The sequence below is a fragment of the Copadichromis virginalis genome, linkage group LG4 (assembly GCF_057382275.1).
Source record: "Copadichromis virginalis isolate Kocher_CV1m ecotype Utaka linkage group LG4, C_Virginalis_male_GT1.1, whole genome shotgun sequence".
Lineage (NCBI taxonomy): Eukaryota > Metazoa > Chordata > Actinopteri > Cichliformes > Cichlidae > Copadichromis > Copadichromis virginalis.
The window spans coordinates 20,207,378-20,221,911 of NC_140621.1; the positions used below are offsets into that span (position 1 = coordinate 20,207,378).

The 14,534-nt window shown below is 45.8% G+C and overlaps 1 protein-coding gene across 1 annotated transcript in view; it reads left to right on the plus strand.

Annotated features, from left to right (window-relative positions):
* Positions 1 to 14,534, plus strand: part of rai1 (retinoic acid induced 1) — a 56,248-nt gene continuing 41,714 nt past the window's right edge. Inside the window, exon 1 of the mRNA XM_085454093.1 lies at positions 1 to 197. The gene's annotated coding sequence lies outside the window, so the exon portion shown is untranslated. The remainder of the gene's footprint in view (positions 198 to 14,534) is intronic.

Below are 14,534 nucleotides of genomic sequence, written 5' to 3' on the forward strand. Positions count from 1 at the left end.
GAGAGAGAGAGGCAGGCAGGCTGCTGCTATCAGGGAATACTGGTGCCATTTTCAGCATCGCAGGCTAAAAGGATTGAGCCTCGCCGCTGTACGCTTGGCTCGGCTCAGCTCAGCTCACCTCAGCTCAGACCAGCTGAACAAGAGGGGGACTGGAAGGGCCAACAAAAGAAGGAAAGAACGGCTGACCCCTAACACAGGTACCACGCTTCTCCCTGACATTTGCATCTCTTCTAAGGCAGGACACAAGTTGGAGCGCAGCACAGTGCAGATGGAAGTGTGAGCAAGGTGTATTGGCCAAGGGGGTGTGTTTGTGTCTCTTTGCGTCTGTTTTGTCGATGTGTACATCTGTGTGTGCGTGTGTGTGCCTGTGCATGCTGAATAGAGGACAGCAGGGTCTCTCGTGGGACTGCATTCTATTTTCATTTGCTGGGTGTTTTTTTTTTGGGGGGGGGGGGGGGGGTTCAGAGAGGAAGAACATTTGCCTCCCACATAAACACACACTCCCAACACCTGCTTCAACCCTGTTTTCCACCAGCATCTGTCCAAACAACAGGCACCAAAAAAAAGATTAAAATTAAAGCCATATCTGCCTGCAAAACACATGGATAACAAGCAGCGGAGGCATGAGCTGCAACCTCTCTTTCTGTTTGTCTGGGGTTTGTTTGTTTTTTTTCCTCCCTTCCAAGCTCCGCTCAGCATCCTGCGCCTTAGGATGTGTTACGTAGTCTTCTAACAGGACGCTATGTCAGAGCAGCGATGTGTCATAGCACGCTGTTTACTCTGCCTATTGCATAAGGACAAATCTGAAATACACACATCAATATTAATCTTATGAAACCAGTGATGAGGTCAGATTGTAAAATGTGTTTAGTTTGGGATACAGATAAATTTTTCTAGATCTTTGTATTTTGTTTGTGTGTCTGCATGGAGTTTAGGCACAGCGTGTTAAAGCTCATATGCTATTTTTAGTATGGCATTGCCTATTTCCTGGCTCTGGATGCATGCTGTACGGTACATATGCACACTGATCTATATGTGAGTGCCGCACGTCCAACATGCTGCATAGCTCATTTCTGAGGTGCCTTTACTACAGCGTGTCATTAAAAGATGCACCGAGACTGCAGTGTCACTGCCGACTGAAAGTGATGCTACCGACAGCTTCGTTCACCCCGAGGAGAGGGAGAGATGGGATGAGGTGGACAGAGAGTGTGCGAGGGAGGGAGGGAGGGAAGAGGGCTGAGGGAGAAGGTGTGACAGAGAGAGAGAGAGAGAGGGAGAGTAAATAAAGCGAGGGGGGAGGTGGAGAAAGATACGGCAATGTGTGTGTGTGTGTGTGTGTGTGTGTGTGTGTGTGTGTGTGTGTGTGTGTGTAGGTCCGTTTGTGTTTATGTGCTGGGATAGGACGAGAGGGAGGGAGAGAGTGCGCACAGCGGGGGAGGAGGGGTAACGACGCGATAACGCAGAGAGGGTGTAGAGAGGTGTCAGGGAGAGAAAACAGAGGTGAGATGGAAAACAGCAGTGGCGTGTGTGTTTGTGTGTGTCAGGAAATATAGTGACAATATGCACACAAGAGGAAGAATAAGAGAATGATAGAGCGGGAGAGGGGAAGTGATAAGAGAAGAAGTAAAATATATGAATGGAAGATGAGGCCGATCCCCTATAGCGATGCAGCGGCTTGATTGTCGTCAAGCGCGTAAACAGTGTGCGTGTGCAGAAATGAATTTTTTCCATGTAAAAAGAGTACAACAGCAATGAATGCACCACATATCTACAGTTACAAATCTGTTTTCCAGCAATACGTCCATAGGATTCTGAATGTGTGTGTAAAAGAAAAACTTGAGTCAAGAACTGCCCCACTGCTTTGCCAAAACATGGCAAGGCACTTTCCCTCAAACACACAATCGCTGCTAAAGAGACGGCAGGCTGTTGCACGCAATATGCAGAAACACACGCGAAAGCACACAAATCGTCTGCTCTCCTTCTCCTGTGACTCTTTCTCCTTCACACACAGACTATACACTGGCTTTCCTGCATGATGCAACACAATGAAAGGAAGCTGATTATCATGGAGATTGGGAGTCATGTGGAGAGCAGGTTTCTGTGTGTGTTTGTGTGTTTGCGCGTGTGCGTAGGTGTGTGCATGATGGCCTGTAAAGGGCATACTGAAATTGGCAACTCATTGTTGTGGTGAAATGAAAGGTGAAAGCTTCCCTCTGTTCTGTGTCCCTCTTGCTTTCTCCTCCTCAGCCCTCCACCCCCCTGCCTGTCTCTCAGTCTCAGACCAACACAAATATGTGAGGTCAAAGAGAGGAGAGGAGACAGAATGGGTAACAGAAGCACAGATTAAAGGTACATACCAAGGACGACAAGACACCATCCTTGTTAAAGACTTAAAATACCCAGCGGTTGTCTTTCTCTTCTCAAAGTTTCTTCTCCTTAACTTTTAATCTTTCTATCTCGGCATTGATCCGTCGCTTTGTTTACATCGGATGTCTCAATTACTCCATAACACCATTTTTAACTAGGCTGTTTCGGTGTGCACGTGTGTCTCTGTGAGTTTCCAAGCAACACACTATAAGCCCCAAGTGCCCGTCTAATTGCCCCGGAGGCTCATGGTTATTTACTGTGAGGGGTTATTAGGCAGACACAGAGAAAGAGAGAGTCGGGGAGAGAGAGAGTGTTTGTCCCTCATTAAAGAGAAGAGGCACAAACACAAGCAGGGCTGTAGCAAGCAGCCAGACCACAGCACCATCATCAGCTAACGAATGTGGACACTCCACCTATGATTCATAGCATGTCATTTGTATTCATACTGAGTGACAATTTCTGTTTTCTTGTCTGAAACAGCCGTAAATCTTCCCTTAACCTTCCCATTGCTGTCATGATTTCTGTCAATTATCGTCAATGATTTCTCAAACACGATGTCCTCTGTCAAGGTCTGCAGTAACTGTGTGCAGCACCTTGGCAGCTTGGCGTGAGCACACTGCACACAGATGTTATGCGCAGGGATGAAATTACTAAAGGGCACAAAAAATGAGCTGCAGGTCCCTACCCACTCTATCTCTCATATGCATGTTCCCCTACTTTGCCACTGTGTCACAAGCTATTCACCACACTGCAAGAACCGCAGGGTTCACTGTTCAACATTCAGGTTTCAGACCAGGTTTACTTATAATGTAGTCGCACATTAAATAACCGCACCACAAATCGCATGTTTATGAAAATTAATACACTACCTGGTGGCGAGTTGTTTGCTATTTTTTAATCTGAAACTTCATAGCAGGAAATCATGCTTGTCCTTTTGTACACCTGATTTGTACGGGCTCTCTAACACGTGAAGCACACACGCAGAAACACACATGTGCTCATGAAAGTGTAGACACACAGCGTGCAACACGACGCCGCTCTGAAATCCTAATACAAGTTCAAACCCAGGCGTACGCTTCCTCTCATCACGTCTGCTTCTGCACTTACACACAAGCCTGAAAAACTCTGCCTGCGTGGACATCATTAGACCTTACACAAACACACAAACACACACTGTGTATTTCCAGGAGCTCAGTGTGATGGGGTGGGTACATGCTGTTCCAGTGAACATTATACGACGGCTGCTAACCTAGATCTGATTACACACAGAAGCTCGCTATATTCACAAATGTGTGTGTGTGTGTCTGTATGTATGTATGTGTTACTTACACTTGGGCCTAATGGAGTTTGCAGGTAATATGTTTTTATTGGAGCAGCAGCTAGGACAGTGTCGGTGTAGTGTGTTTGTCGAGCGAGCGATGGCTGATGTATTTCTCTCCACGAGAGTGAGGAGCATCAAGAGATGTAGATGGAGAGGGAGGAAGTTGGGGGTGGGGGTGGTGGTGGAGGTGTGTGTGTGTGGGGGGGGGGGGGGTAGCAAGAGGTTACTGCAGGAAGAGAAGACAGGGGTTGTGATGAGAGAGAGGGAGAGAGATGGCAAGGAGGAGGGGGAAAGGAAAGGCTCATCTGTATGCTGCTTACTGTGAGCTGCTTGTTTGATCTGGAGGGAGTACTTAGTGCTGGATGGTGGGATGCTGCAGAGTAGGGAAGGCAAAAATAAGGTTCCTGCAAATGTGTGTGTGTGTGTGTGCATGAGAGAGCAATTGAGAGAGAGAGAGAGGAAGAGAGAGAGCGAGAGAGAGAGAGAGAGAGAGAGAGAGAGAGAGAGAGAGCGTGTAATTACGTGTGAGGTGTTGGGTGCAGCACTTTGCTCATTAAAAGGATCTGGCTGCTGTCCAGCTCCGCGCAGTTTATCAACTGTCCTTCATGTCTCTCATCCTCCTCCTCCCCTTTCTCTCCTTTCCTCTCCTTCCTTCTCTATCCATTTCTTTCCTGCTCTTCTCTTGCCCCTTTAGCTTTCTTCCTCTCCCTTCTCTGCACTTCATCCTTCTCTTCCAGGATTACTGCAACAAAACGCTGCTTTGCAATGGTGCTGATAGCCTGGTTGGGGGGGGGTGGTGTCTTTCATCACTGATGGATGTTTGTGCCTCATTAGAGATGAATAAAAGTGTCGGTGGAGCATCAGAAATGAAGATATTTACACATATAGCGTGAGAAACATATATAAATGTAGGAAAAAGCGTTTCGTAACAAAGGTGAGACCGACAGCTTGTTAGCACAATACACCCGTGGGGCGACTGCTAAACATTCAAATTCACATTCAAGATAGAATCAGCCGTCTGCTGCAGTGAGAAATAAAACACTCTTGTGCGTTGGTGAACACCACAGACCGGCGCCGCCTTCTGTATGTGCCCCACTAATGGTAAAGAAATGCATAATCAGGGCTTTCTCTCAGCATCAGTGAGGGTAGGGGTGATTCTGCTCGCGAATACAATGACTTCACTCACGCCTTCCTTTCTGCAAGCATATGGAGAATGATATATATGCTTGTTATTATTAAAGTTTTTGGGTGAGTTTGCAATTGTGGGACTAAGTTTTCTTTGCCTGCACAGCTGTTCAGCCCTGTGTGTCCAGCACGCAAGGCCTCCGTTTTGGCTGGAATGCATATTGTGTGTGTCTGTGTGTGCGTGCAGGTAAACGAGTGCTGCTGCTGTTCAGTTAGGACGCAAAATAAAAAATAGAGGAACCAAATCAGGCAAATAAAAGATGACAATAATGCTGGAAAGAGTTTAAAAAAAAGTGAAAGAGGCAGATTGAGAAAACAAGAAAAGAGGGAAACAATTGAAGAGTGATGCTAAAGCAGAGATCAGGGAGACGTAGGAACAGAGAAAGACAGATTAGGGAACGGTAAAATGAAATGATAACCAGAACGCAATATGGAACACTTGAGCAAAATGGAGAAACGGCTACAAGTCAGGCGGGGAGATCGGTCGCGTGTGTTATGCGAGAAGGAGGAAGAAAGCGCATGAGATGGGACCCGGCGATTGTCAAGCATTGTAGCGGAACCAGAAACTGTCACCCGTTTCTCTCCTGTGTTCTGATCAAGGAGCAAGAGACACACTTTGAAAAGTTTTCTACCCACCTACCCCCTTCCTGCGTCTTCAAACAGCTGCTGGAGTTACATAACAGTGAGGTGAGAAAGAACGAGAAGCGTGAGAGAGAGAAAAGGGAAGAAATGACTTACAACGCAAAACTCACACATAGCCTGAATTAGGATTTATTTGTCACATGAACACAATTCTTTTCCCTTTACTGTTTTGACAGTGATGTTTCTGAAGTATCTTTGCTAAATTTGTGACAATGACAATTAAGAAAGACAAGGATAGAGAAAGAAAAGGTATAGGAGAGAGGTGGATGTGTCTGTGAGCATGCTGCAACTTGACTATATGAACAGAGTGTATTTAGGTTAAGTTGAATGTATCAGTGATGCCTGTTGTTGTTGGTAAATGTGGGTTAGAACATAGAAGATTCTCTGGGGTGAGAACTTAAGATACAGCGCATCAGTCTGACGGAACTTCATTTCCCAACATTCAGTATTACAGACAGCAGGAATATGAACACATGCAGACACAGAACCTAAAACATTACTTTGGAGACATATTCCTGGATAGCTGTGAGATGGGTAACATGAGTAAAATTCTTCGTTATCTTAAAGAACAGAAATAAAAGCAGCACATTTAAAGTGTCTCAAAGTGAAAATAAACCAAACAGATAATTTTTTCTTGCAATTCCTGCCTCTATATGATGATAATGATAATGCATTATATGGTCATCTCACCTGTGTGTGCACAGTGGCCCAACCCACCTGCTGCTCCAATCCTTTTGTTTATGTGAGGCAGCCAATCAGAGGAAAGCTAGCTTAAATATGGGTTGGTCCTAAAGAGAGATGAGTGAAAATGGCTTAAATTGCACCGATTCGCCCATTAAAAGGTGAATAAGAATTATTTTGAGTTGTGAATCCTGCCGAGCTACTTTTGTAGAGTACTCATAGTCATAGCGATTCACACTTGTATTTTATTGCTAAACCTCTTCAGTTCACCACATGCCATCAAACAAATAACCATGTGTGGCTGAGGAATGCAAGCTGAAGTGCCTGCATTCATCTACTCAACAGGGTTAGGTTCAGCGGGCTACATCACTTAGGTGCAAAAGCATGCTTCCCACACATATAGTACATATACGTATGTTTCAGCGATGTTGGGCCTGTCTGACGGATTACAGCACAGCAAATTGCAAACGCAGGTAAAAAATAATGCTGCGGCTCCTCTCCAGCGCCCGTTGAGTACATCAGCCATGCCCCGCATTCAGTGCTGTTGCCAGGTTGCATGCTTGTTTGCTTACACGCAAGTGTGCGTGGCTGCATGTGCCTGTATGTTTTGCTTGACTGCCTCTGTACTATGAACACAAAGTGAGTTCTCTGCCTGTGAATTAGCCTCCATAGCAACCAGTGCCACACAGTCAGCCAGCCATCCAGCCAGCCAGGCGGTGCAGTGAATGAACGCCATTCTGCGATCAGAAAATGGGTACAGGCCTGTTGCCAGATCTGGGTAAAGCGGGCACGTCGGTATGCCGATGTGCAGAGACAATGGGCCGTTGCTGTGGTGATGGGAAGGGCTGGTCGGGTAACAATGAGCATTGGTATGTGGATGACAAACAATGTCAACAGCAACTTTCAGCCACTTTGTTTGTTTACCTGCTGTTTCTCTTTTTGTCCACCGCTATTTTTTGTTTGTTGCTCAGCATCTACCTACCTTTCATCCCCTGATCTCTCCCTGTTTGCTTTCCTCCTCTCTTCTTTCTCTTCTGTCTGTGTCTCTATGAGAAAGAGGTTGCGGCATTGCGGAGGTGGGTGTTGAGCGGGGGCACAGGAGAGTTTTTTGTTTGGTTTTGTTTTTTTATCAGTATGTTATTGTCAGAGCCGTCCCATCACCTTGGATACACACACACACATATATGCGCCCACAAATACAGACACGTGAACACACACACACACACACACATCTTAGACGTCAAACATACGTCAGATGCTAATAACTGACAGTCAAGCTCAGAAGCGAGCCCAACAGTACACAACTCACATGGCAAGCTGTGCTAAATTGACCAAACTGTTCTAGACAAAGATCTAAGTATAAACAAAACAATCATGGCACACACGTCACACATACGCTTTATGCTCGCTTCTGATCTAAATGGTAACCACGTCCCAAGGTGCGCTGTTCAACCACCAGGACAGGATGAGGGTGAGCAGGGGCATAGTTGGGACCTGGCTAATTGCTGATGTTCTCATGCAGAGAAAACATGAGGGAGATGCTAATGACCTCTCACTCAGATGTGTATTGACTGGCCCAGGCGTAGCCATGGTAGCCAGCCAGAACACATACACATATACACACACAAAACGCAAAATTACCTGAGGCTCAGATGAGGGATAAGTGTAAGCCAAATTTTTGAAATTAAATTATAATTTGATATCATCAATTATCTGACTTGTTAGGATGTCTTACTGCTACGTCGAGCTAAACATAATGAGTGCTGAGAATGGAGCGACTTCGCTGTACTGCACATTGATATTGCTTTTTATTATTCCTACCATTCTGGAGATTTAAAAAAACCTGTTTATTGAGCCCAAAAAAGGATATAAAGAGAGGGAAGAAGGGAAGGAGAGTGTGAGAGTGAAGGCTGCTGAAAAGCCGACGCACCTGGTACAGGATAAGAATAGTAATCAATCACGCACATGCACACGCAGAGGCAAACATGTACAGAGCACAGCTGGGCTGCAAAAAAGCCATCTGTATTACCACAATGTAACACTCAGTGTGTACGTACTGTGTGTGTCTCTGTGTGCATGTATACGTGTGCATGCGGGAAAAATCTAGATCAGCTTCCTATTCGCTCAACCATGTCTGTCTTTACGATGGAGAAACAGACTTGCACAAGCCGGGATTAACATGCATGCTCACTAATATATGCAGACACCCCACACACACACACCTTCACACAGAGACTCATGCGGAAGCACTGACTTTCACCTGCAGCCATAGGCTACATAGCAATGCATACTAAAAAGACCAGGATAGAAGAGGGGCAAAGTGTAAATAGAGAGATGGATGAGACAAGTAGGGGTGGGGAGGCTGAAGGATGGATGGGTAAAAGAGGGGAGGCTGGTGACGGGGGTTTGTAGAGCCGGGGAGATCTGTAATGAGATCTCGGTGAGTCAGACAGGATGCTAAACTCTTATTCTGACTGGATAACCAACAAAGCCAAAGCGGGAATGCATTAGAAAGCATTAGCCTAGCTGGCTAATAGCAAAATCTGTGTCAATGGCATTAGAATGAAGTAACATCCACGGAATCACTCTCAAAAGCATTGATCTTCTTCTTTTTTCTAAAAAAAAACAAAAAAAACAACGAGCACAGGCATCCGGGCGGTGGATTCAGCTAAGGCTGGCAACAATTCACAGCTACCTAAGCAGTTTTCCCCTCAGCATTAAATTAGAATAGCTTAGCGTTGACCCACTGTTGCTTTTAGCGCGTTAGCTTGTATCAGAGTGTGAGTCATAAGCTTTGCTGGGAGAAGCCACAGCACAAATTTAAACATCAGAGCAGTCAACAAACCCTGGGCTATCTCCGTGGCCATATTTATTCATGCGGTGTGACACCCATGAACATGCACATGCACGCACGCACACATAAAAACGCACACATAATGAAGGCACATGCTGAGCTTGGGTACAAACTAGAGCAAAAATAAGCAAATGCATCAGATTTATGTAGGAGAAAGACGGCAGTATTAGACATTTTTCTCACTGTCAACAAATCCTGCATAAAAGGCCGACACAGAGCATAACTTGGTCCAAAAGGCGAGCGTTTTCTGTGCACCCAACACCAGAGAGCTACGGTGGTAAGAAACTATTAAAAGCGCATAAATGAGCCACTGTGTTGCATCGGGTGACACTTTACTTCATTATGACAAACTCCAGGCTAGTTTATTTTGAGCGAGTCTTTCATATACTGTCCTGCTGCAATGAATATTAATGCGTATTAATCCGCAGCGGAAAATAGACCCGTCATGAATGCAATCTTTACTTCCAACTGGGAGATATTGTCGAAAAGCTACACTGCCCGGCAGTTTCAGGAAATTATCTTTGCTTTTCTTAAAGAATAAAACATTATAATTGTGAGCAGCTTCAAAAATTTACATTAGCTGAAAAAAAAGTGCTGCCCTTTCTTATCCTTTAGGACAAGTTAGTAATTCAGAAGTGGCAGTAAGTTATTCTCTCTTTTTCCATGTTTTTCCTCTCTCTCTTCCTCCTTTGAAATTTCTCTCCATCCCTCTTTGTACCTCCATCTCTTCTCCGTAACTGCTCCATCTTTCAATAAAGCATTCTGCTTTGCAGCTTCCTCCCTCCTTTGAGTTATCCCCATCTCACTCTCTTTATCTTCTCTCAGAGCCTCCATCTTTCACTGTTTCCCCCTGCCTCTTCCGCTAGCCATCTTTCTCTCCCCGGCTCCCCTTTCTTTAACCTTTTATGCTCTCCTCTTACTCCTCTCCACCTCTTTTCACTCTCTTTCTCTCGCAGCGTGTGTGTCAGCTCCCTGTTTCAGTCTTTCCATCACCACCCCTCCAACCCCCCCGCGCCATCAACATCCTATACACCACACCTCCTCCCCTCTCACTCCTGCCTCTTTCTCTTTCCTCCTTCCGCCTTTTTCCATCTTCAGCACACATCTGCTAGTCTAACACCAATCGTCTCCCTTTTCAGCATGCTATCCTCACACCCATTACACTCTTCCCTTCTCCACCCCTCTATCTCACTTTCGGGTTATGACGTGTGATTGCATATTCCTGCCTCATTCAAGCAGCCACATGCTCACACATAGATGCACGCACCTTCATCCTCGTTAATATATTCAGTGTGTATAATGTCATCGTCAAGGTTAACAGCTGAGGTGCAGTGGTAAGAGGAGCCAAGGGTTACTGGCAATGTAAGAGCCACATTGTTGTTATGGGGTACTCTTACTGATTAATGAGTTTCACAGCTCAATAATCAGCAACATCTAAGTATTTTAGGGTAGAAATTATGTAATCCAACGACCTTTCATATACATCATCAAGGAATGCATTGAAGGATAATTGAAGATCCTCTAATCAAATGGTAATTATTGTCATAAATGTTTGGAACTGAAGGCAATCAGAGAATTTCATGCTGTTTTAGCCTCAGCCTCCATCCTCCATCCCCTCATTTATGTTCATTAATATGAAGGACTGCCATTGTTCCATGGATAATTCATTGACATGCATGGCGGCAGCGTCCCCGTGTTTGTTTGTGTGTGCGTGTGTGTGTGTGTACATTCACCGGGCGGGCGACCAGATGCAAAAGGCATGACAAGAAAATAACCTTCCCTCCTTCGTCTCTCGTATTGACGAGACGCCTCTATTGCGCTCTCACCACGCCACCCCACACCCCACGCCCCTCTATTTTTATCATCTTTGCACGGTCTCTCCGTCTCTCGCGCTCGCTCTTTTGCTGTCTGACTCTCACTCTTTCAGCCTCTCTGTCCTTGGGTGTCTGCAGCCAGCTGTGTTTTCAGGCCATTAGTGCCCCCCCCCCCCCTCCATCCATTTTCCCCATCACCGATTCCTCCAGCAGACCTCACCCTCCTCCTGCCCCCCCTCCATCTCACTCTCTCTCTTCCTTTCTCCTCCTCCTCCTCTTCCTTTCGCACTCCTCTGTCCCCATGACCACTGGGGCTCCATTGTCAAAGCAACTGCTGATAACAGCCTCGTGTTTGGCCCAGCGTTCTGTTATGCCACTGCACCAAAATATCAGATGTCTGCACTCATCCTCATCTGTAAACATCCACAAGATACATATGAATGTGTGCTTGTAACAGGAAAAACATACAATAAACGTCTGCACCAGCAAACGCACGCATTATTTTTATACATGCATGGCTGTTGCAACATTCACACACCCGCATACAACAACAAATCTACCCAGTCAGCACCTTCCCCTTTATGTAAACATCTTGTTGTGCTGCTAGCCTCTTGCGGTTGTTTCCCGTTATGAAAAGTTATTACACTGCATAGTGCCATTTACTTTTCTACACCCACCCTAACTCACTCATCATAATAAAAACGTGATTAATCTACTTTCCTGGTGGCTTGCTGATGCTTAGAGAGTCTGGCCTTCGAACGCACAGCGGAACAGAGGGAGCGAGAGAGAGCAGGTTGTCTTTGAGAAAGTGGGCCACGGATATCGCGTCCCCGGTGGATCTGTGCGGTCAGCAGAAGAGGGCTGGCCCAAGTCACTCGTGATGCGGATGATGATTACTATTTCATCTTCTTTTCCAAGTGGCTAGAAATTAGTGCAGAATCCCAGTAGCTTCGATTCCTGGATCACCAAAGTAGGGCTGGGGTTAAAGAAGAAGTGCGTTTGTCTAGAATAGACATTACATGACACTATAACACATAATGCAGCTGACTCATGAGGCTTATATCACTACTTCCTATCTTTCTAACTTGAAGTCAGTTACAGATAAAGCTAGATCTATTTGCTCAGGTTGCTAATAATAGTCAATGCAATATGAAAGTTCCAACCAAGTAAATATAGCCAGGTAGAGCACACATATAAAAAGATTTACAGCATCACATCAAAAATATCATGGATCAGTAAAAAAAAGAATAATCTCAAACCAGATTGGATCGTCCTTTTCTGACTGAAGACAATCAAGGCACTTCTTTTTTGGCCTATGATCATTATAAATGAATTTGTACTACCATGTTTCTGCTATGCCACTGTGTGTGTGTGTGTGTGTGTGTGTGTGTGTGTGTGTGTGTGTGTGTGTGTGTGTGTGTGTGTGTGTGTGTGTGTGTGTGAATGCTCGAAAATGGATTCCGTGTGTGTGTGTGTCTCACATACACACACATGGATTCCGTGTGTGTGTCTCACATACACACACACACACGGAATCCATTTTTGAGCATTCACACACACACACACACACACACACACACACACACACACACGGAATCCATTTTCGGTTCCCTTTAACCACTAGAGGACAATAAAAATGGGTCGTCCTAAAAGAGGGGGACATGCACACACTCACACATATACACAAGATGATGGCCCGTTGCATCATCTGCATCTCGTCTTCCTGTCGGCTAACACTCCCTCCTCCTCCTCCACGTCCTGCTCCTTCTCCTCAGTCTGTCCTTCCTCCCATCCATTATGCGCACCCCCCCACCACCACCACTCCTACTCTATTGATTGAGCCATTCAATTTCCGGCCGTAATTCAACTACACTGTTGCACTTGAATATGTAAATGAGCCCATGGAGGTTGCTGGTGCTGTTGTTGTCATGGAAACCTCTCATCAAACGCGCATGAAAGACACGTGCGCACTCCCGCACGCACAACGGCTTCCTTCGGGGGTTAGGAAGGAGAGACAAGGTGAAATGAGCGTGTGCGCGCGCTGTGCTCCTGTGAAACCGAAACTTTGACAGGGGCTGAAATGACCTCACCGCACCCTTGCTTGTGTGTGTGTGTGTGTGTGTGTGTGTGTGTGTGTGTGTGTGTGTGTGTGTGTGTGTGTGTGTTGGTAGGAATCATGGATGTATCTGTAGCCTTGCGCTTTTTAAGACCACCCCCCCACACACACACACACACATACACACACCCACCATCATCTCCTTCACCTCCCTTTAAATTCCCTGCCCTATCTCCCTCTCTCTTGCTCGCTCCCCCCCCCCCCTCCCACCATGTTAGTGCAGCCCTCTAATCGCACTGACAGGAGAACAGCGCTCTGTGTGGCTTCTGCCACCATGCATGCACTGAAACACACACAGGGAGCATAAACACATGCAGAATTAATACATCCTCCGTGTTTTCTCTTTCTAGCTCATGCACGCCACCGAAAACTTCCAGACACGAACAGCCGCGGTGCGCATCACTCACAGCCTCTCGTTTAGTCTCGTGTGTCATTAACGTGCTCCTCTCCCTCTGTGCTGCTTCCTGCTCCCGTGTGGTAGCTTTTGGGACGTTTTTGGGTCACGGGGATGCCACGCCAATCTCTCAGTGGGGTTTTTTTTTTATGTGTCTGTGTGTGAGGGGGGTCAGGGAGATTCAGGGGCAGTCTGTGATCATTGCAATATATCTTTGCATTGGTTATTCTGTGTTTGAGGCATATGTCTGTGATTTTGTGCATGCAAGACATGGGAGGAATTAATTTTAAAGCCCCTGAAAAACACCCACAAGTTTTTGTTTGACACAGAATGAAACATTCAGATTTAACCAGCAGTGCAGCCAAAGCTGAGCAAACAATACACTTCAAACACTTCTGTGGCTGCTGCACTAAAGTATGTGACATCACCTTTTTCTAGATTAGTTAAGCCCACTTTAAGCTGGCAAAAAAAGGAAAAACAAAACTTGTGTTTTGTTTTTTTGGTTGTTTTTTTCTGTAGGTTTGAAGTGTGTTTTTTTCTTCCTTCCAAATTAGTATAACAGAATGAAGGCAGCTGTTCAATTCATCACTGCAACGCTTCCTACAGATAAATTATTAATGCAAGTCACCCAAGCAAGGGCATTTATCCGAGCAATAATAAGGCATTTGATGATGTGGTCGGGGTTAAAGTGTTCAGCTGGCAGTTGAGCCGCATCCTTGTCATGAACAATGACACTTCAATTTGGCAATGAATCAAGAGGGAAGCATTTTCTTACTCCCGAAAAAAAAAATACAAATCCAACAAATGTCTCCCACAGTGGTTTTGTTTGAACTCAATTTTGGTGGAAAGTGGAAGACCTAGTGGGCATAAATGAGTGAGGGCTTGCTCGTGTGTTCTCAGGCATGTACATGTGTGCGTATGCATGTGTGTGCACACTGCTAGGCAAATGAGCTTGTCAGTATGCGGCGCAGGCCTCTCTCTGGTGGCAGGCAGATGACAGTGCAGTGATTGGGCTGATTTCACTGAGGACGTGAGGGGAAATCTGAAGGCTGCCTTAGGGCTCAGGTGCTTATCACCTCCCCGCACACTGACGCGCACATGCGCACACGCTCGTGCACGGATTCGGACGCGTGCGCATACACACAGAGATGTGCGTACAG